Below are 23,350 nucleotides of genomic sequence, written 5' to 3'. Positions count from 1 at the left end.
GCCCAAAGAACTACTATACCTGAAAGAAGCTCTGCTTTCTTCTTTCTCCTTAACTGACTCCAGTTAAGGAATTAGGAAAGGCCTTGCCTTTTATTCTGGGGCATTTCTCTGAGTTAACTTGAAGCTGGGAAAGGACATGGGGGGAAAATCAACCAATTAACTACAAAGTAGCCGTCACTAGACAGAGCAGGAGATAGCAGTGTACAAGGAGGAAGACGTGGAAACTTTTATGAAAAAAGCTGCCTCAGGGAGGAACACAGATACAACATGTCTCCTGATCTTCACGCATCTCGGCAGTGAATCTGGTAAGGGAATCCACCAGGTGGCCAGAGGGAAGAGAGCTCTGTACAGGAGAGTGGCCTTTGAACAGGTTTTGAAAAACAAGTGCCGTGTACACATCTGGCAAGTCCACGTACAAGTCAGGGTCCAGGAAGACTTGCAAATATCTAGCACCACGAGGAAGGGAAGAGGGTTGGGCATATAGAGGGGCATAGACTGTGCATCTGAGGTTCATAAGCTGTTGGCATTTATTCTTGGAGGCCCATGGACCTACTAAACTGCTTTCAAATAGAAGAGGGATAGGTAAGATATGGCCGACTTCATGTCAGGACTAAGACACTGGCTCAGTTTGACTTCAGCTTATCAACATTGTCACGGAGTTTCCATGCACACGACCAAAGTCTGAAGTCTACAGAGCCGACGTGGCTAGTGAACAAGTGGCTTTCACAGAGTGCAGGTCCGAGCTCGGGACGGGATGCGGTTGCCTTCGCGGCTTTTCCATCAGGCACCTCGCTTTTTTGAGCTTGTTTGCCCATCTAAAAGTTGAATTAGATTTTTCCAACACAATTAAATAAATTCTTACATAGAATTTAAAAAATGAAAAGAACCAAAAAGGTTTTCCTCCATTCCTAGGGCATTCTACAACTGAAGAAACACTCATTTAAAACTGGTGTGTAGGCCCACCATCTCTGATAAGCTACACACATGATCATATTTTCACCCCAAACTAATCAGATCTAGTTGAGTAGACTAGACAGGGGTTTATAAAACACTGACTATCAGGCCATGTAGAGGAACGATGCCCCAAGAGCCAAAATGTAAATCCATGGAGGCTCATAATTCTGCTGGAAATTCTTAGATGACTGTGCAGAAGAAAGAGACCAAGGCAGAGATGTGTGGACTCCAAGGGAACCCTAGGACTGTAAGGGCTGTGCCCCTTCCACTTAAGTCTCCTGTCAGTGTCTCACTCCTGCTCACCTTGGAGGTCCTAAAGCAGAGGTCAAGCAAGGTACAGAGCTGCACGTCAGCAGCATGGTGGAGGAGAGATAGGCAGGAGTTCTGACAGGTGTTAGCCAGACAAGGGGTCTATGAGATAGAAGCAGGACAGTGGGTGGGTGAAGATCTTTAGAGATGAGCTCAAAGGACAGAGCCACAGTCACACAGTTGGATAAACCCAGAGGCCTATTGTATGTCATGACAACTAGAGTTAGCAATATTGCATATTGCTAGAAGTTTGCTAACAGTATAATTCGAAATGCTCAGCCAAACCAAACAACAACAAAGACACTCTTAATTACCTCAAGTATTCACACACACACACACACACACACACACACACACATATATGCTTCCTTTTCCTTCTTGGTCACTTCAGTGACTATTAAAAGGTACAGGTCTCATATGTTTTTAAAACACTTCAAACACAGCCATGTCATAGCATGTTGCTAATATTTGAAAACAGGAAGTTAGGGATACAGTTCAGTGATGGGTACTTGTGTAGAATTTCAAGGCTTTGAACTCAGCTCCAGAATGCTGAGGACAGCAGCTTTGAGAAAGATAGTAACATATATCTATGAAGCTCTGTGAATTCAATGTGTGCAGTTAAAAATAAAACCACAGTCTGCTGTTGTGTGTTATTAGTGTTTATTTCTTTTCCTGAATACTACTCCAGTGCACTAGGATGGGATTCACATTAAAATATAAGTAGAATCTTCCATACAAAACAGTATGCACCAGCATAATGTACATTGTGCCTTCCTATAATTTATTCTGTTTTGTTGAGACAGAATGGGTAATTCTGCAGATAAATTTCACAAACAAATGTTCAACAGAAAGCATGGCCCAAGTTCTGTCTTAGATTCTGAAGTTACTATCACACATAGCTCTTGTCTTAAAGAGGTTTCAGAGTAATCGGCATAAAGCACAGCACATAACAGATCACCGGACAAGGACAATGAATACTGGCAGACAGATTGATGTTGGGACTTTAGGGAAGAGGTGGCATCTATTTGTGCCTGAGAGGCATTGGAGAAACAGACCCATCTGTGATTTGGTTTGAGGAAACTATGATCTAGAATCTGTGAAAACAGTAAGACTGGATTGGGTGGGGCTTAGTCAATGTTAGAAAGACTTGGAGTGAGTACAGCACAAACTCGGGGATTCTCTTCACTAGAAATGTTCCAGGAACCACATTCGTCAATGATGTAGCCGCTAGTAACCAAAAGGCCAGAAAAAGATGGAGATTGCACTGAGACAAGGCTGGGTCAACAGTAACAGGAGCATAATCAGGCTAGAACAAAGCCAGGAGGCTGACCATGATCACAAACGCATCAGCTACACGTGTAAGATGATTGAAATGTTAACATCTTATTAAAAGTCAAAAATTAATAAAAAATTCCTCAACTTTTGATATTTTTCATTAAAATAAAATGTATAGAATTTATCATTTCAGTACCAGTGGTTTATGGTTTTTTTTTTCTTTTTTTTTTAGTACAATAAAGAGCGAAGGTCAGTGATGTAAAATTAACCTGTAATTAGAGAAATATTGTATCCTTTAATTTCTGCTGGACCCTTCATCTTGAGTAGGTTTTATATGCAATTGCTGTGTGTATTTATGTCAATGGAATTTAGAATTGCTCTTTCTTTGAATTTAGAAAGAAAAAGGGTGTTGTGACCTCCTTTATAATTAGGAAATGGATTAATTCAACTTTTTTACTGAACTACTTAAGTTCATCATTGAACCTCGAATACGGCTTCTCACTTGTATCTTATCACATGTTTTAGTGAAGCCACACTGCTAAGCTATCAGGGCAGACAGTTCTTATCTAAAGGGAAGGTTTTCCTCACAAGAGGTTGATGATTTAGTTTTGTTGAGAGTATATCTGTGTGTGGAAAGCTGAAAGAGAACAGACTAGGTGTCGAAGGAGAAGAGACAGAAGTAGACAGTCTGGAATAGTCCCAGACTTCAAATAACAGACTTACTGTCACTTACTGTATAGCTGTCTCTGGCTGGTAGTCTCAGAGCTCAGCCAGCTTTCCCGGAGCAGCTGCTCCTCTTGACTCCTGAAGAAGCCAAGGACCTGCTCTGACCCAGGTGAAGTGCAGTCAGAGCCTTCTAGGCTTTAAGGTTCCTAGATTCAATTAAGTGGAGCCTCCTAGGCATTCGTAAATCAAATAGTGAATTTTTTTTACAGATTCAGCCGATTTTGGATTTCAGTGTTTGTTAGATTTTTTTTTCTAACAAAAAGGGAAATAGAGCTATTGTCTTCCTTTTTCTCCTTCTTTTCTTCCTTTTTTGTTTTTGTTTTTCTTACTTTCTTTATTTTTTGTTATTTCCTTTTTCTTCCTTCCTTTCTTCCTCCCTTCCCCCCCTCTTTCTTCCTGTTTCCAGTTTCCATTATTTCTTATTCAAGTCTCTCCCATGTTCTTAACATCAGTAGACTACCGTCTGTCATGAAGTTCAAGTCTGTTTTCCGATGAGAAGATCACCAGAAAACCAAATGTTGTGGTTGCCTGGTTTTCTCTAGCATTCATTGGAGGTTTTGAAATGAAGACAGCGAATACATTGACCTAAATGAAGGACTAATGTGAAAATGATATTAAGACAAGCTTCTAGTTACAAAGAACACAAACTTCCCCAGAAGTATCTTTCCTAGCTTTATGCTGTGGTTTTCTTTGCTGTTTGTTGCTTGGATCCTGATGATAAGCATTTGTGACAAAAATAAGAAATTTATTACTATATAACACAGTGTGCCTGCAATTAGCCTCTGAGTGGTGGGTAGATCATTATTCCTCTGATGTTTGAGGAAAAATGCTCTCCTTGACATTTTCCTTGTAAAGTAGGGAAGAGACTTCTCCCAAAGTGACTGCTGTCTCCTTGGATCATTCTGCAAACACTTTAGATAATGGGTTGGATTTGTTGAGAATTCCTTCATGTGGTTACATGGCAGATGGGCTGTCTGCACAGTTGTATGAAGGTTAGGGAAGAAACACTTCCATATGGTTCTTAGATTCTACACGTAAGACTGAGGAAACCTTAGCAGGATTTTAGTTACAGAGAGGATCGGCAAGGTTGTGTCACAGTGGCATCCTAAAGCCATGGGAAAGCTGGGAGTCAAAGTGGTGGAACTGGAGATATGAACTTGCCATATGCTGGGTGCAGGTCTGGGAAAGTTCTTGTACTTTCTGAACATGAGGTAGCCCAATCCCAAATGATGTAAACCTAACAGTAAACGGTCTCATTTGTTTCTAGGAAGTCCGATCACTTTGCATAACCAAAACCTTTGTGACATGGCCTACTGCTCACTAATCACTCTCATTAGTCATGACTGGAGAATTAGTCACAGCCTTCATCAGAGCCGAGTTCCTTCTCCCCATATGTATGCGGTTTAGGGTTGATTTGAGTTCAGTTGTCAAGTGGTTTGATGCTGGTTTTGATCGTGTGTGTGTGTGTGTGTGTGTGTGTGTGTGTGTGTGTGTGTGTGTAGGTTTGTCACTTTCAGTAGCTCACCTTCACTAGCTCTGCTTTGATCTCTTGAAATCCCTTTTCAACCTGGGTTTAATTGTGAATGCCATAGAACTGGTGGCTCCGTGATTCTTAGATCTCTCTGTGTAGCTGTCAGGTTACTTCCAAGATGCTTAGCTCCTGCTGGTACAGAGATAAGATGGACTCAGCATATTGTGGAAGAATGTGCAGCCCCCACAGTTACCGAGGCACCATCCACAACTGCCAAGCTGTTGAAATAACCAAATTAGTCATCAGTGTACACTGGGTGTCTCCGTCAGAGCAGCCTGTGCACGTGACAAGGGGGCACGTTTTGATTGTTAGTGGATCTGGGGTGGGAGGGGGAGGCAGCCCACTGACGGCCATGTCATATCTAGGCAGGTGGTTCTGAGCTGTGTATAAAGATAGTTGAGCAAACCAGAAGGAGCAGAAATACCCATTCGGTCTGCCGCTGGCACAGTGTATAACTGATACAGGGTAGAGATGCTGGTGTGAGTGACAGTCACCGTCTCCCACAGGCTTTCTGCATGGCTGTCCTGTGCTGCACACCAAACCCTTGCCACCCGTGGCTGCACTGGTGTAAGACTGTGAAACCAAAGGAATAGACTTCTCAGTGTGCTATTCTTAGCTCAGTCACTCATTGACCAAGTGTAGCTAGTTCCCACTGCACCAGACAACACATCTAAAAGGACACTCCCATCTCAGAAATTATACTGGACAGCACCGTCCACCAAAGAAAGAAAACAAACCTATTAAAAGTTTTGAAATTGTTTGTTCTTCAGCCCTCAGCTCTTTGGTGGCATTTAGGCCAGGAAACCCCTCCCATCTCCTCTGTCTCCCACCCTGTCATTTAGCATTCCTTCTTATCCTCACTGCCCTGGAGCTGACCACTTGACTCCTAAAACACAAGCAGTTGCTACCCCAGGACGTTTACATATGCTGGTTTGTCTTCTTGGTACTCTTTCCTTGGCATCTGCATAAACATTCCTTCTGTCTCTCAGTTCTCTTCCTTGACTGCAGAGATCTCATGTGCTGTCTTTGCTTTTTGGTATCCTAATGCCAATGGCGTCAGTTGTCGTGCAGTAGATTGATTGCCACATCAGTCTTTATTATAATTCCGTTCTCTTAATAAGAATGTAAGTCCCCACAGGGAAGGTTTGTCCGTGTCCTTTACCATCAGCTTGAGAAGTCAAGGAGTGCTGCAGCTGGGCCTCAAAGACCTAGTAACTCCTGAGCATGGTTGTTGAATTCGGTGGACCAGTCACGTCTTCCTGAGAGTCCAGGAGTAGTTTGTACATAGTCTTAGGCATTTTACAAACATGCTGTGGGCTACTCCACTTCCAATTATCTATATAATATATTTCAAGAAGAACCAGCTGGATGCTAAGAGGTGTTTTCTTCCTGGGTTGGTTTGCAGAGGATGTTGCGAATGATCCTGGTCCATTCATTCTCTCATACAATAGATGTGTAACTCCCTTGCATGTGCCCTAAAAACGGCTATTCTTTTCATCTGACAGGGGTGAAAAACATATTCCCTACCAACTGGAAGTCTGCTTGCAAGGCAGAAGTCACAGCACTGGGGCACTCTGTGTAAAGGATGCTCCCATTAAACCAATGTGAAAATACAATGCTAATGTATTCAAATTAGAATAAATAACTTCAGATTAGCGCAATCATTGGAAAATGCACTTCTTGACATGAAGAAGGATCCTTTCAATTTAATTTGACTTTTCTTCCTAAGTTCTTTATTAGAAGAGTATCTTGTGTACACACATAGCTATGAATGTACTCATGCCTTGGAGGCCAGACTTCCAATGTCTTTCTCAAGTGTTTTCCACTGTACTTGGGGATGACCCGGCTCCATCTTGGGAACCTGAAGCTTACTGGCTCAGACTGGCTCAGATTGGCTCAGACTGGTGATACCCTGCTTCTTCCTGCTTCCTCTGGTTCTCCAGAACCCAACAGTGAGACGTTGTGAGAAAAGTCCAAGGCCCACAGTTAGCAGAAGAAGCTATTCTCCCACCCGGCACCACCTGCAGGGGTCCACTTCTGCAGGATGTCACATAGTGGCCAACTCTACAATCTCTCTTGTCTTTAGCTGTCAGTGCACACACAGAGACCTCACATTGTCACCAATTCCATATACCCTGCTTGCCTTTAGTTGCTACTGATCTCAGTGTTTTCTCATCTCCCTGATTGCTCCTCTGTAAACACAAGGTTTCATTATGTTTTCAAATGTATCCTGTTATTCTCTTGGGCTTTAGGTTCTATTTCTTCTGGCTTATCTACTAGAACCATGATTTTTACTGCTTGAACCAACTCAGTGCTGACACAGGCTTTGCATGGCAGACAGTGATGTTTCCTACTAGGCAAGCCTTTGTAACCAGCACATACCCAGGATGACTAGACCAATGGAAGTAAAGGACTCCTTGTTCTAAACGAGCAGAAAGTACCATAGATCTCTGTCAATGTGAATTTGCCCAGAGGTAAGTTAACTAGCCTGCTTCAGCTCTTATTTCAACATTTGTGACCTCAACTAAATATTTTACATTTAAGCTTCCTGATACTTTGCTAGATTTTCACTTGGAATAGCGCGTGTGTGTGTGTGTGTGTGTGTGTGTGTGTGTGTGTGTGTGTGTGGTGTTGTTGTTGTTGTGCCTCTGTGTGTGACATGTTCATATGTCATTACATTTTAGGTATCAAGTACTTAGTCATCAAATACTAAGCCTGAGATAATGTAGATTTTATAACAAAGGAAAAGAAAGGTCCCAGATTTCTGGAACAAAAAGATGGTCCTCAAACAAGATGTAAAAGTCTATGTCCGTGGGCAGGGAATGTCATTTGAACTCAGATCTTTGATATCTAAGAATTTTTATTCCATAGTTTTCTAAAACAGTTATAGGACAAAAGAGGAAAACATAAACTGTCCTCACATGCAATTTCAAATCGAACTGAGACCGATGAATATACATACATACATACATACACACATACATATATATATATGTATATATATATAATTACACAAGAGAAAATACTGATTTCTCTATTCTTCTCTTTGATTATCCTCTCCCTCTCCTTTCTGGGGTCTTCTTACCCCCTTAGCTCCTGCTTCCACATTCATGTCATAACTATGTGCGTGCACATCTTAAAGTTTTCATTCCACATAGGAGAGAAAACTAAGGTCTTTCAGATTAGGATAGATTGCTGCTTCTGCTGTGCAGGTTTGGCACCATGAACTTGCTGGATGTTATGCAATGTGGAGACCTGCTTGCTTCCTCCTAGTCCTTTCTAATTTCCCACCACCCATCTCTAGTTAGTACTCAGTCCTCCCCCCCCCCTTTGTATTTTCTCTTACTAATTGTGTTGAAACTGTGGCAGAATTTTACAAGCTGATATCCCCCAATTACTTTCACATCACAATTATTTCAGGCAACCTGCTCTAAAGCCAGACAGGCACACTGTCAAATATGAAAGAAAACGTGCTGTTAACATTTTTACAAGTTGGGAAACTACTTTTAAAGCCAGAAAGCAGAACGCTCTGGTTATTTGATGGGGACTTTGTTTCATGTTGGAGAACTAATTCCTGCCAGGATCCGGGGCTATGGGACAACTGACAGTCTGATTCTCAGCAGATGTGGTCGTGGCTGACAGCATTCTTCTGTGAACCATTAGAAATATTTTCACTGAAAACATCTTGATTTAAAACATCAGTGGCCACACCAGTTGTTTTTCCTCTGCAGCTTGTACCAACCTGTCTTTAAGCATCAGCCCCGCCTTTCCCTTTGCCACTGTCCACCCGCCAACATCTTGAGCTGACGAGATAATGAATCACAGTGAGGCTGAGTCTCTTGTTTTTTGAAGGGGAATAAACTACATTAAATTACCAGTTTGACAAAAGTAATTTTTGTCTCCAGTTTGCCGGTGCTTTGCTGGGATTCATTTGTGCTCGATTTGAATTAAATAGCTTGAAAGCATAAAGGAAAGCATTGCCTTAAAAATGTTGAGCCAGGCGGGGAAAGCAAATCATGTGTATGTGATGTCTTTTGTGTCCACTGGAAAAGCAGGCTGACTCTTCTCTGATGACCCCCTGGTGAGAGCATCATTTGTGAGGGGAACTGGTACAGGTGAACTCAAATGGGTCTAACAGAAGATGGACAGGCCACAGAGAGTTGTGTTTGTACTTTTGTAGCTCACTCTTCTCCACAGGCTTTAGAGCCAGGGAGCATCCCAGACCCCTTTGACTTGCATCAGTTAGCAAGTTTCTCTTCCACATGCATCATTCGGCAGCTCGGCTCAGGGCCCGAATGCACCAACAACAATTTTGGGTTGCAATATCTTTCTCAATTTTTTATTTTTATTTTTGCAAACACTGTAATGAATTTTGTTTTTTAAAACTGGCCTTTCCCATTCCATAGAATAACTAGTTTAGCAAAGAGGACACCTTCCGGGAAATTTTAGACTCTACTTACGCTGAATCGACCCCAGGTTTTCAACCAACCTTCCGTAGCATGTATGTGACATGAGAGGTTTTTTTTTAGAGACTTTGAAATAAAAAACATATGTTAGACTTAAAGGTTCTCAACATTATTGCTGACAAAATAAACAGAAAATCCAGCTGGGTCAAAGCAGCATAAAAATATGAAGGGAGAGAAAAGATGCAGCTGAAGAACATCAGGCACCCAGAACAGGAAGAAATGGAGACCTATCCTCATACCGAACTCAGTAGGCAGGGTCAACCAACTGATAACAGCTTCAATTTGGTTGTGAAAATTCAATCTAATAAACATCTAGTGCATAAAATTTCATCTCCCATAAGAAAGGGGTTAAGACTACTTAGAAAAAGTAAGAAAGCAATAAAAAAAAAATCAAATTACCACCAGTAAATTCAGTATTTCCTACATGCACATACAATTAATTTGTAGTTTCTGGCTTTAAAGTCAGTTTGGTCACTCTTAGGAATGGCACACCTAGAAAGCAAATCACACTTTAACTGATTCCTGACCAGGAGACAAGGGCAGTTTCTTGTTCCGTTCTCTTTATTCCAATTTAAGTTGTGATTTAAGCACAAAGCACTGTGTCTGTGATGATTAATCTTCATTGCCAACTTGGCTGGACTTTAGAGTCACTCAGATGTGAATTCTGGAGAGATGAGGCTGGTTTCAAGATGAGCTTAGGAGGAGGGGAAGCACCTTGAGCATGACTGGCATGCCTACTGTGCTGGGGCTCACGTCAGGAGGAGGGAGTGAGGTGAGCACCAGCCTTCGACTCGCTCTTTGCCCTGACTCAGGGCACGGTGTGAGCAGCCTCAGTATTCCCAGGCCACTGTGCCTCCTTTCCACAATGAACCACATTTTCAAACAATGACATGAAATAAATCCTTCCTCACTATGTGTGTCTTATTGGTCATTTGACGGCAGATGTCGGAAACGTTAATAAATTCAGGTTCTATGTGATGGCTTAATTAAATGGGTCCTCAGTATAGGACCATAGGGGAAAAGCAAGAAAATGAGTCTAATATGTGGGGTTTGTTTTACAAACAGGTAAAAGAAGTCAGTTCTAAGGCTGAGGACATAGAGACCTGTTTGGTTTCCTGGCAACCAGTAAAGAAAAACCTGGGCTTGGTAGCTCAGGGCAGGGGTGGGAGGCAGAGACAGGTGGATGGGCAGTTACTCCAGCCAACACAGCAAGCTCTAGGGTCAGTGAGACACCTTGTTCCAAAACCTAAGGTGTTGAAATGATTAAAGAGAGTCATGCAGACACTAAACTCTGGCCTCCAACCTCTGGCCTGTGTGAGTACACCATGCATTCTCCAAACCACACACACACACACACACACACACACACACACACACACACACATACACACACACACCACACATATAACATACACCCCCCACAAAACACACACTCATACACTCACACCATAAACACACATATCACACACACATGCACACATACACACACACACACAGCACACACACAACACAGACACAACACACATGTACCACATACTCCCCCCACACACAACACACATTCATACACTCACTCCATAAACACACATACACACACACCATAAATACACATATCACACACATACTCTTAAATATACACACTCACTCACATAGCACACACATGCCAGAAACACACACACATACACCACACACACATATACCACACACAACTCACCACACACACACACACTCTTTCTCTCTCCCTCCCTCTCTCTCTCTCTCCCTCCCTCCCTCCCTCTTTCTCTCTCTCTGTATCTTTCTCTCCCCCTCTCCCTCTCTGTATCTCTCTCTGTGTATCTCTCTCCCCCTCTCTCTCTGTATCTCTCTCTTCCTCTCTCTCTCTGTATCTCTCTCTCCCTGTCTCTTTCTCTCTCTGTCTGTCTCTGTCTCTGTCTCTGTCTCTCCCTCTCCCTCTCCCTCTCCCCCCTCCTCTCTCTCTCTCTCTCTCTCTCTCTCTCTCTCTCACACACACACACACACACACACACACACACACACACTAGTAGGCTGCAAATATTCTTTCGCTGTGTCCAGGGTAGCTAGCAATCATGAACTGGTCAATTATTTTAAAAGCCAGCTATTTTCAATATTCCTCAAAGATCATTCATTGCTATTGCATAAAAGAAATACAGTCTTTTTATGAAATAAAAATCAACTGAACCCAAATGCAAAGAGTGAAAATATGACGGATAAGTAGGCCTTTTACAGAGGATCTGAAACATTCTCTCAGGTTCACAGAAGGATATTGCACTGGGGTCTGGAGCTGTCTAAGCAGCACTGTTTCTGGGATACTGACCTTGGGTTTTCTTCTGAGGTATTAATGAGCTTTGCTTAGCAGCTGGTACTCAAGGGGTGTTCTTGTTGCAGAGTCAGGTGTCTGGAGGAGCTCAGACCCAGTTAACTACCAGAGGCCATCGGGGAGAATGACTTTAAGATCAGTAAAGGAGAGGACTCATCCTGGGCCTCCAGAGGTTGCCCTCACTAACTGAGCTTTCTGAACCTTTGTTTGCCCAAACTGCACTTGATCCAGAGACTTTCAGGGTCATGCTGCCCCCGCTGACTGACCCAACAGTGTGTGGGCAGTTAGTGGGCAGATACGCACGACAGACTTGACCCCAATTCCTGTGCTTTGAGGAGTGTTTCCCATCCATGGCACAGTGTTTTGAAAAATAAAAGTACCGCACTCTATTATGAGTGTCATCCAAAGAGGGCCGGAAGGAAGGATAGAAAGATAACCTGGGCCATTGTTCCATTTTCCTTAGCAATGTTTATTAATGATGACACCAACATTGTATAACAGGTTTTCTTTAAAATGAGCTGTGCCTCACCAAGGGGACATGGGGAGAGCAAGTACTGGTTAGGGCGTTAAACTAGAGTGAGCCGGATCACAAAGTGACCCCACTTTTATAGAACATTGCAGGTCATTTTCCAGTTTGACCTTGTTTGCACATAGCGTTGAAAGCGCACTGTTGCTATGCACATAGCAACCCACAGCAGATAGAGCTGCGTAGGAAAGTCCAGATGGCTCTCCCAAGCCCATCAACGTATACACCATCGCTTATTCCGTCCTGTGATCGTGCTAAGAGGTGAGGTCCCTGCTAGGTGACAATTATTGTGCTAGGTTCCTAAACTGAATTAACCAAATATTCAAAACAAGTGGACAAAATAAATCATTCTACAAAAGCCCTGAGCTGTCTGTGGCCCTCAGGGAATGATCGATAGCTTGCATTTGCAGTTGATGTGCCTCTCATTTTAATCAAGCTTGTTCATCCTTTTAAAGCAAACGTCTGGCTAACAGTGGCTCATCTTGCACAGAAATAATTGTCAGGTGTAATGATGCTAACTCCACGCAACCTGCACTGAGAGCATCAGGACGACTAAGACCAACTGGAGCCACAACACTGAGTTAAGGTACAGCAGTGTCCTTGGGGACTTCCAAGGCACACAGAGTGTAGAATGTGAATGACAAAGTGCCCCACAATCAGCCCTCGGCATTGTTCATGTCCCCTTTCATTTGTGGGTCATGGTTTTCCAGTCTCCTCTGCCCCAAGGCTGTTCTCTGTCAGCACTCTCTCTCTCTCTCTCTCTCTCTCTCTCTCTCTCTCTCTCTCTCTCTCTCTCTCTCTGCTCTGGTAGGAAGAGCACTGAAGTCCCCATATTTCTTCCCATGCTGAGTTGTCAGCTTCCATTTGGTGGGTAGAGTTACACATTGTCACACACACACACACACACACACACACACACACATACACACCCCCCACCCCCCCCACCCCCCCCCCACACATCTTCCCAGCTATTGTTGGGTTGAATATTCTCTCATTAGAACTCTACAGCTTAAGGAAAAGCCTGGCTTAATTCTCGTTACAAGAATTTTAAGACCCTAAAGACAGCTATTTGGCACTAAGCATATCCAGAGACAGCAGGTATCAGGTGATGGAAACTCCTAAACACAGGAACAGAGCCTCCATTCAGCCCCTGGGCTTATTAAAAAGCAAATGAAAACATGGCTGGCCCCTAAAACAACTGAAATTGCATGATTTCATGGGGACAAAATGACAGACATCACTGAATCTTTAGGAATCAAAGTTTTTCAGTGGCTGTAATAGACCCATCTATGCCTTGCAGATACTTTAAGAGTGTAGTTCTTAAGCGGAAGCTGGCACCACAGAGCCTAGAGCAACGGGCTTGGAGGTTGGAGTGATCGTGAAACCAAGAGTCTCCTCAATAAGCCCAAGAGTGAGATGAGCCCAGAGGAGCTGCAGGAGCGGCGGGGGGGGAGGGGGGAGAGAGAGGAATTCAACACAGGTCCCTTCTCAGCGCTCGCGCAGTGGTCAAGATTAACAAGCAAGTGCTCATTAACTCTCAAAACAAGAAGCTCCTGGGCCGGGCACTGCAACACGGTGCTAGAAAATGTGAAGGAGATGTGGACTGAGGTCCCCAAGAGCGGCAAGGACAAGAAAAAGTCCAAGCCTGGCAAGGACCGCTGCACCTCCAATATGGTCCTGTGTGGGTAGTCACTGTGGTGCTAAGGAACCCACCCATCGCTGGCAAGTAAAGTGGAGGGCAGCCTTCTGAGAGCCTGCTCCCTGCTCTCGCAAGTCCTGGAGAACCCTGCACAGTGGTCTAAAAACAAAACCCTGAGCTTTTTGTTTGAAATAAATTCAAAAAAGCTGAAGCCCTTGTGGGAGGAGCTTGAAGATGTCCACTTAGAACGGAGCTCTGATATCAGAGCTCATAAATGGTGCAGGAGAGAGCCGGCCTGCTGGTGCACAACTCCATCTTATAACGTTTGCTAGATGAACTGTTACTGTGTAGTTAGTATCAATCAGTCAAGAAAATATCTGCAATTCATTTATTAATCTCCTAGCAAATATCTTCAAAATCCAGAAAACACAAGAAACTGCTCTTTGTGGATTCCTGCTCTGTGCTGTGGTAAACAGTAGGCTAGGCGACGTGCCAATCCTGCCCCTATCTGCTTGTTGCTGGAGCTTTCTCAGCTGATCCACGGCCAGCATGGTGCATGCATAGGGATGCTCGCTGCCCATTTAGGTTAGCAATCCCCACCAGGAGAACCGGGGTCCTTTCTGAGCTCCACCAACTTCCCAGGCAGACGCTTTCTCACTAGTCTGTGCCCAGGCCCACCTCTAAGAAAACAGATGTCCCTGTTCCCTTTTGACCAGCTTCATTAACCACCATGCATTCTAAAAGCACAGTCATGTCCCTTGAAATCCTTCAATTCCACCCCCCCATGGCTTTCAGTCATAGAGTATCCTGGGGGTGGCCTTCAGTCATGTGGTATCCCGGGGTGGCCTTCAGTCATGGAGTATCCCAGGGGTGTCCTTCAGTCATGGAGTATCCCGGGGGTGGCCTTCAGTCATGTGGTATCCCAGGGGTGGCCTTCAGTCATGAAGTATTTGGGGGTGGCCTTCAGTCATGAAGTATTCGGGGGTGGCCTTCAGTCATGTGGTATCCCAGGGGTGGCCTTCAGTCATGAAGTATTCGGGGGTGGCCTTCAGTCATGGAGTATTCGGGGGTGGCCTTCAGTCATGGAGTATCCCAGGGGTGGCCTTCAGTCATGGAGTATTCGGGGGTGGCCTTCAGTCATGGAGTATTCCGGGGGTGGCCTTCAGTCATGTGGTATCCCGTTATCACACATTCCCACTCTGTACAATGGAGGGTTCTACACACCATTAGACATTCAGTATACAGCAAGGTCCGGGCACAGATACCTAGAAATGCTCTCTGGGAAGGAAAGCCATCCTGGTCCTCTTGTTTTCCTCACTGAGTCAATGTTAAGTGTGAAAACCAGCATCTTCCATCTTTGAATCTATAACTTCTGTGCTAAACATACTTCAGGCTAAGAATCAGCATAGGGTGCATTAGATCCTGGACTGGAGAGATGGCTCAGAGAAATCGGCATTCATTGATCCTTCAGAGAATCTGTGTTCAGCTCCCAACACCGAAGTCCAGCAACTCACCACGGCTTGTAACTCCCGTTCTCTGTGATCTAATGTCTCTTCTGGCTTCTACAGGCATCAATACACACACACACACACTCACATGCATGCACACACATTCAGGCATACACAGGCATGCACTTACACATGCAAGCAAATACATATGCACACGAACATATACAATGCTCAGGCACACACACACACACACACACACACACACATATACATATATAAAGAAAAATACGTCTTTTTAAAAAAGAATGTGTGAACCTCAATGCTCTGTGGGATACAGAAGTACAATACCAGGCTCAGTCTGTGTTTAGAGATACCTAATGTCCCATCCAATTTGGTTTCCCTGTAAGAAGTGGAGTTCTTTCCCAGCTCCTTAGATTCTTTGTATAGTTAGTATATACAGAGTTGGGGGATTCTGTGTATGTGTTTATCTCATGGAAGATCAGATTTGATTCCTGGAATCAAAATTAATAAGGCACTACACACTCTACTTCCCATAGTAAATTACTTCGACCAAGTGAACATGGAGCAACTGACAGGCTCCAGAAATACTGCTTGCACAAGATTTCTGAGGTGTCAGTTTACGTCAGGAAAGGGTGACCAGAAACAGCTATTTCTGCAATTAATCAGCAATAACGTGTGGGAGTCAGACACTTTCTCATTGCAGGAGAATAATGGATGCTGTCTGTCAGGATGAAGCACCCAGAGCTCTCCGTCTTCCCTCATGCCTTCTTAAGATCAAATTGACCATTTCCTAATTCATGTGTGTGTGCATGTGTGTGTGTAAATCGTGTGTGTGTGTTTGTATATATATATATATATATATATATATATATATATATATATACACATATATAGTGTGTGTGTGTGCGCATGTGTGTATGTGTCTGTGTAAATAGTGTTTATATATATAGTGCATGTGTGCATATGTGTGTAAATAGTATATATATATATATATACATATGTGTGTGTGTAGTGTGTGCATTTGTGTGCATGTATGTGCTTATTTAGAGAAAAGAAAAAATATTCAGTGTAGAAATTTAGAAAATGTGCTAAATCATGAGAAAAATAAGGCCCAATGCCTTTTCCAAATAGCTCAATTGGCTGAGTTTCTCTCAGTCTTCTTAAGCCAGTCTTGGGGCTAGCATTCCTCAGTCTGAGCATCTGGGCCACAGATGATCTGTCACCACAAGCACAAATTTAATCATGTCATTACCTGGTCTGAAAACCATTGGTGACCTCTCTGTGACTGTAAAAAGGCCACAACTTTAAATTTTGGCTGTTTGTATTCGTGTCAAAAACCGGGAGTCTTTTAGGGTTTGTTAGAAAAATATAATCTAAAGCTAGATTTTAATTTTGACAAAATTACCTTCAGAAAGTTAAGTGATTTAAACCAGAATATGAAGGAGACTAATCAGACAATCTAACGAGTAGATTAATCACAGGAAATGAAGAGAATAATTTACATTCAGACTGTTTTGGAAAGCAGGAGCCTGGTCTATTATATAACAGCCGTACAGTTTAGGTGGATTTAGAAAGTTTTATGGGAAGGTTTACAAAAGGAGATGTAGGAAGAAAGCAGTTCCTGCATCCATCTTTGGCTGTCACATCACTTAGAGATGTGTCACGGGCAATCTCTACTTTGCAAACCCCAGTTCATAGATGTTTGGCATGTGAAATAAGTCTCCTTCCTAGCAGAATGAATGATCGGCCATAGGGCTGTGCCTAGCAGAGAGGAACCTGTCGTTTCAACTTACTTTATATAAGCTGAGGACATAAAGTGAACAACGTGGAGGTGGATATTTGAAGGGATGCTCTGCATTCTGGGAGGGGACGAGCAGGGTGCATTGAATACTTTGAATACTTGGTGTGTTATGGGCTTCGGTGGCTTCTGAAAGCCACATTTACCAGTGGTGCTTTGTGATGCTGCCCCTCTGAGAGCATTCTATTTCCTTTGAAAGTTATAACACATGAAGAAAATGAAGTTCTAATATCTGGGAAGATGAAGGGGAAACTCCGTAGATCGAGGAGCATCACGAGTCTTTTCAGTGTATCTTTCCACTTCAGGCCCAGCGTCAGGCTCTGCTGAGGCACTGCGCCTCTTGAACTGTCCCTAGAACTTCAGATAGACAATGCACGAAGATCCCTAATGACAGGACAACCAAAATCAAAACATAAAGCTGGGTGTCTGAGAGCTGTGGAACAATGCTGTGTATGTGGGTTGAGACACTGATAGTAACGTATGAGTTGTAGACCATCTCTCCCCTCCCAGGGATTTACAAGCGAGTCTTTCCACAAACAAACGAAACATACAAGACTTCACGGGAAATGAGTGTGGTGCTCATATGATCATTTGATTTTGGAAGACCCCCTCCAGGAGGCCCAGTTCAACGGCTCTCAACCTTCCTGATGCTTAGCCCCTTTTATACAGTTCCTTATGTTTCAGTGACCCCCAACCATAAAGTTATCTTTGATGCTACTTTATAACTGTAATTTTGCTACTGTTATGAATCATAATGCAAATATCTGTGTTTCCCCATAGACTCACAGGACTGCTGTGACAGAGACCTTTGGCCCCCAAAGGGGTTGAAAACTTCTCGTTCATTCTAAAAAGCAGGCAGCAAGCAAGTGGTTAGCTCTACACTCCACTGACCGGTGAAGGTAACTCACCAAACACTTCCAAAGAAATTCAAGAAATGACTGGTGATGATATACTTGATAAAACCCACAGAAACATGAGTTTTGAAGCTTATTTAAATCTTCAGTTACAATCAATGCCAGGAATTCTATGGATACTTTTCTAAGAAAATTGCTCAGTTTGCTCCCGTGACCAACAGGATCAAGAAATGCTAACTCTTGTGACTACGATGGTCCTCAAGGTAAAGCACATCATTTGTCTTCGTCTGGCTCCAGCTGCATCCACACCTGTAGGAGTCTGTCAACACAGCCCACAAAAGGCAAAGTGAATTAGAACCCCCCCCCCCCAGCAAATGCCAGCCAAAATAATAAAGAGGATGGAGAGGAATCCACATGAGGTCAGACTTTAAAATGAGACAAAACATCCCCCAGATAGGGAGAAAGGGATTAAGCTGTATTATGACTGGAGTTAACTAAACCACAAGAGAATTAAACCTCAGTCTTAGGATCTCTATCCATCCGTCAGTCATCTATCATTTTCAGAGGAAGTTTGCTTTATAATGGGAGAGAAGAGGCTTAAATATGTGGGAGGAGCCCAGTGCTTTGTGTTCTGATTAGTGATTTTTCTGAATTCTAAAAAACAGCATATTCTTACAATGTAACAATGCACGGGAAATACTTTCACAGTTGCAGGGGCTCGAAAGCTACATTGTGTGACTGACAGAAACATGGGTCATTGTGAGACTGACAGAAACATGGGTCATTGTGTGACTGACAGAAACATGGGTCATTGCAATAATAACCTGAAGGTTTTCAAGACACGAGAAAATGCAACCTATTAACAATCTAGATATATGTTAGAGACAGAATTGCTACATGCTATGCTGCTTTGACAAGGTAAAATCCTGGGCAAGATTTCCTTAAAGCCCCTCAGGTTTCCATGCCGAGAAAACAGTATAGTATTTAATTTTTAGATAAACAATTACTGTAAACAGAAAATAGTTAAGAATTCTGGAAGCACTGAATGAATAGGTTGCTTTATAAGAAAAAAAAAAGAGTCAACCTAGAATATAATGTCTTAACCATTCCCTAGGAGGACTTTCTCCTTGTCTTATTGTATCTTGTTTTGTCCTGTCTGGTTGTTGTTTCTTGGAGACCCGCTGTTTTATAAAGAGGAAACAAAGGAGTGGTGAATCTGTGGGAAAGGGGAGCTGGGATGGAGATAGGAGAAATGGAGGGACAGGGACTCTGGAATGTTAAATAAATCAATAAATAAATATTTATGTGTGTCTTCATTATAACTGTTTTTGTTAACCAGTTAGCTTTTAAGGATGGAGTTGTCATATTGAAATTTTAAAACTGCAGGCAGAATAAGTTTTGAGGTAGAGGAGGTGTAGATGCATATTTTATTACTTTCAGATATTTATTAGGCTTGTACATAAAATGTTAGCTTTTTAATAAACACGCATCTTTTAAAAAGTAAGATGAATTTAGTACATTTAACAGTGTATGGTCCTTGAGCAAATAAACTCATTAAAACTTCTAAGACACTAGTGATTAAATTGAAATGAATTGGAACACATTTTTAGTCTCTGTTCATTTTTCATGTTTTTCTGATTATATCAACATTTTCCAGAAGCTAGGTCAAGAAGACAGAGACCAAAGCCTTTGTTGCATTCAGTCAACCATTAAATTCTTAGTAAACTCTGTTTCTTTAACACATGAAATTGAATAGAATCAATTCTTATTATTACACAGAGGACTCCACCCACTTCTTTTACTCACTACAAATATCAATATTCTCTCATCTTGCCTCTGCTATCACATAACATTAACAATACCCCTTTGAGTCTCATTAGTGGATTTTTTTTTGAGATGGTAATGTGGTCTGGGTGACACCAAGCTGCCAGAGACAGACAGCTGGCATTCTTCCTGGGGTTCATTTGTCAGCCCAATTTTACCAAAATGTATATTTCCATTGTGTCTTAAGTAACAGAACAATGATTTCCCAAACTGCCTTGCTTTAATTGTATTCCTCCTATGCCTCGGACTTCTGCTTGGCGAAAACCTTCTGCCAGTTAGAGTCTCAAAATAGAAAGGGCAAGGAAGGGCAGGAGCAGATGATCAAAAGCAATGCATCACATAAGATAGGGCGGCATTAACATGGTGGTCTTCTCAGACGTTTGTAGCAAATGCAATTAAATAATGAGATAACTCACTGCCTTTTTCCACCAGGAATAAAGGGGAATAAAAGCAGAAGACTTTGGGGGGTTTTGTTATTATTGTTTGGGGTTTGTTGTTGTTGTTTGTGTTTTCTTTTTAAACACTTTCCTGAAAACATCTGTTAAAAACAAGAACTAAACAAACCAACAATCATTTGACCAGGAGTGATCTATTAAGTTAAACAAGAGAAACAACAGTTTCAAAGAGACCAGTTGAGACACAGGTTTATACAACTGAATTCACAGGCACTGCAGGAGAAAGCCAAGGAGAAAAGAATGTTTCAGTTTGTTTCAACAGTCTGTCCAGTAGGAAGGTTAGGCATAAAGAAAGGTGAGACAGGAGAAAACATTAGGAACTTAATTCCATGCGCCAATTTTATGGTTAACATAAGAACAGCGTGCTCTGGACATGGTGACCAACAGAGACAGAAGCAAGGTACATGCAGCTGTTCAAGGAATGTACATCTTTCTGTGAAGCACGTTCTACCCCTTTCCTTACAACATCGAGTTTGTGGTTTTACGAGTCAGCAAGTTCAGCCCTGATGTTTGGCTCTTAGTATACACATGGAACACTGCTTCCAAGTTCGCTTCATTTTGCACTGCGTGCATTTATAAATTCTCTTTTTTCCAATCTACCACTTACATCTGCAGCCAAAGCATTTCTTTTCAAAAGAGAAATTAAGGCCAAGCAAGACAAAGAATTTGCTGATACATACATACATACATACATACATACATACATACACACACACACACACACACACACACACACACACATATCACTCCAAGAATACTCCTAAGTCTCCACATGCAACTTAATTACTTCCCCACTGTAAAAACATTTCCCATCTGCATCTATTTTGATCATCACAAACCCAAGATAAACACTCTATAAAGCTAGCTAAATACATGAGTGACATTTGCTTTAGGCTCTAAGCAGGGCAACATTTTGTCAGGCAGTGCTTTCACTAGTGTAAATTTTATGCTGATACATTGTTCCATATGGAGTTCAGTTCTCTTAGATTTCTTCAGTATACTATTACCAAATCCTGTGCTCTAAAATTTAAGCTGAGGATAGCATGCTTTGAAAATAGTGCTCCCTGTGTCTGTCTCTGTCTCTCTGTTTCTTTGTATCTTCATGTCTCTCTCTCTCTCTCTCTGTGTGTGTGTGTGTGTGTGTGTGTGTGTGTGAGAGAGAGAGAGAGAGAGAGAGAGAGAGAGAGAGAGAGAGAGAGAGAGAGAGAGAGATTAGTGTTATTAACTAAGTGTCAATTTGGGCATCCCTAAGTCCTAAGACTTCCAGCAAAACTGATGGCCACTGGGCAGCATCATGGTAGAGGTCATTCAGGAGAAATACCAGCCATCCTGAGTTGAAAATGTCTCTAGAAATATCATCCTGAGTAAGGTAACCCAGTTACAAAAGAACAGACATAATATGCAGTTACTGATAATTTGATACTAACCTCAGAAAGCTCTGAACACCCCAGAAACAACTCACAGGCCATATGAAGCTCAAGAAAAACAAAGGCCAAAAAGTGAAAGCCTCAGTTCTTCTTAGGGAAAAAAAATAAATGTATAACACCATCTCAGAGTGTGGTATACCTGGACCTTAAATCATTAATAATCCAAGAGCTAAGAATATAGCCTTGTGGCAGTTTTTGGTATTCAAAGATCATTATGCTTAATATATACACACCAAGAAAACTGACTGTTTCCATGTTACATTCTGTCCTACATGTACTTTATGCTTATGGTAACTAGTGGGATTTCAATGCATGCTATCAAACCTCTGAAAGAATTAAGTACTGACAAAAATATATTCATATAATGTTATGCCAAAATGCCTTTAAAATCTGTACATGGATCCCTCTTTTTTCAAAATTGTAAGAGAAAAAAAGAAAAAGAAAAAAAGGAAAAGAAAATATCTCTAGGTCATCCAGAAGGTCTTTATATGATGAATTTCACTACGATTTATAGCTTTTGCTTTCAGTTGTTTAGAGCTTTAGAGTTCATATAAAGCCAAGTCCCCAGTTTACCCATTTTATAGGTAATTTAAAAAAATAACTAACTCATGGCAAACAATTGTGAATTCTAAAGAACCCTAACAGTTTTAACTTACAGAGATATATAACATTAAATAATAGGACATGCTTTAAGCAATGTTTAAAATCAGTCGTTATTCATCTTAAAAGCAATTTTCTTCCTTTTGTTGCTGTAGCTTTCGACTCGTGTAAAATGTTCTTGATGACAGTATGTCAAAGATTCTGAGTACAACTAATAATAATTCTGAAACAAAAAATATTTGACCTGATATGGTGATAATAAAGATAATTATCTTTTTCTTCCAATTTACTGTCTCTTCATTGTTGGTTACACAAATTATCCAATTACTTATATAAATCTTACCAAATGAATCACAGGTCTGTTAGTCATAAATGCAGTGAAGTTGCTAAGGAGGTGTCCCAGGAAGAGGCTCTATAGGCCTCTCCTCTCCCCATACATTCCACATTGTGTTACTTTGTAGGCAAAACTTTGATGATTCATCCACCTCATAAGGCCTTAATACAAAAAATTATTCAACCCTATTTTGACAACTAATTTTAAAAACAAAATGCCAGGCATCAATAATTCTGTATCATTATATATGCCCTTAAAATGCCTCAAGGAAAAGCATATATAAAATCATTTATTGTGTAAAAGAATCAATTACGGGAATGTCCTACCACACAATAATTACTTGACTGGTAAATTGATGCCTACGGTGTACGTTGACTCTTTAAAGGCAAATATGGGAGACTTAGTCATTTAATGAGATTTGTGTTGTTTTGTTATTCTGAGAAACTTCACTACATCCATTCTATGCAGGAAAAAAGACATGGTACACTAGTATGCATGTTATAATATACAATGTCTCAAACATGTAGAGAAAGTCATACCATTAGCATGGTAAGGACATGTGCTTTTCATTGTCATGGTAATCATAAACGCCTTGACTTGCCCATTTAAAACTGAACTCTTGAGTTTGAAATGCAGACAGTGACAGTACACAGACTTAGAACAGATCTGTTGGGCATCTGGCCCAACCCACAGACAACTAAATGCTACTAAATTCCTATATAAAGGGTGTGGCAATTTTAATTCATTGCGTTTACCAGTCGCCCAGAACAATAATGAGAATGTTAATTTGATTTTGAGATTCTTAATTTGTTAGTACTTGCAAAATCC

General features: G+C 41.8%; 1 protein-coding gene and 1 pseudogene across 3 annotated transcripts in view; one reads left to right on the top strand and one right to left on the bottom strand.

Annotated features, from left to right (window-relative positions):
* The window catches only part of EYA4 (EYA transcriptional coactivator and phosphatase 4), a 235,032-nt gene that overhangs the window by 87,837 nt on the left and 123,845 nt on the right, over window positions 1-23,350 (bottom strand). The gene's annotated exons all lie outside the window — the stretch shown is intronic.
* Window positions 9,983-13,852, top strand: LOC308430254 (small nuclear ribonucleoprotein Sm D2-like; annotated as a pseudogene). The gene is made up of 2 exons: window positions 9,983-10,033; window positions 13,512-13,852. The product of its transcript is annotated as a small nuclear ribonucleoprotein Sm D2-like (transcript).

The sequence above is a fragment of the Micromys minutus genome (assembly GCF_963924665.1).
Source record: "Micromys minutus genome assembly, chromosome: 15".
NCBI classification, from domain to species: domain Eukaryota; kingdom Metazoa; phylum Chordata; class Mammalia; order Rodentia; family Muridae; genus Micromys; species Micromys minutus.
Note: the sequence above shows the minus strand (reverse complement) of the source record. Positions and strands in the feature narration are given on the sequence as shown.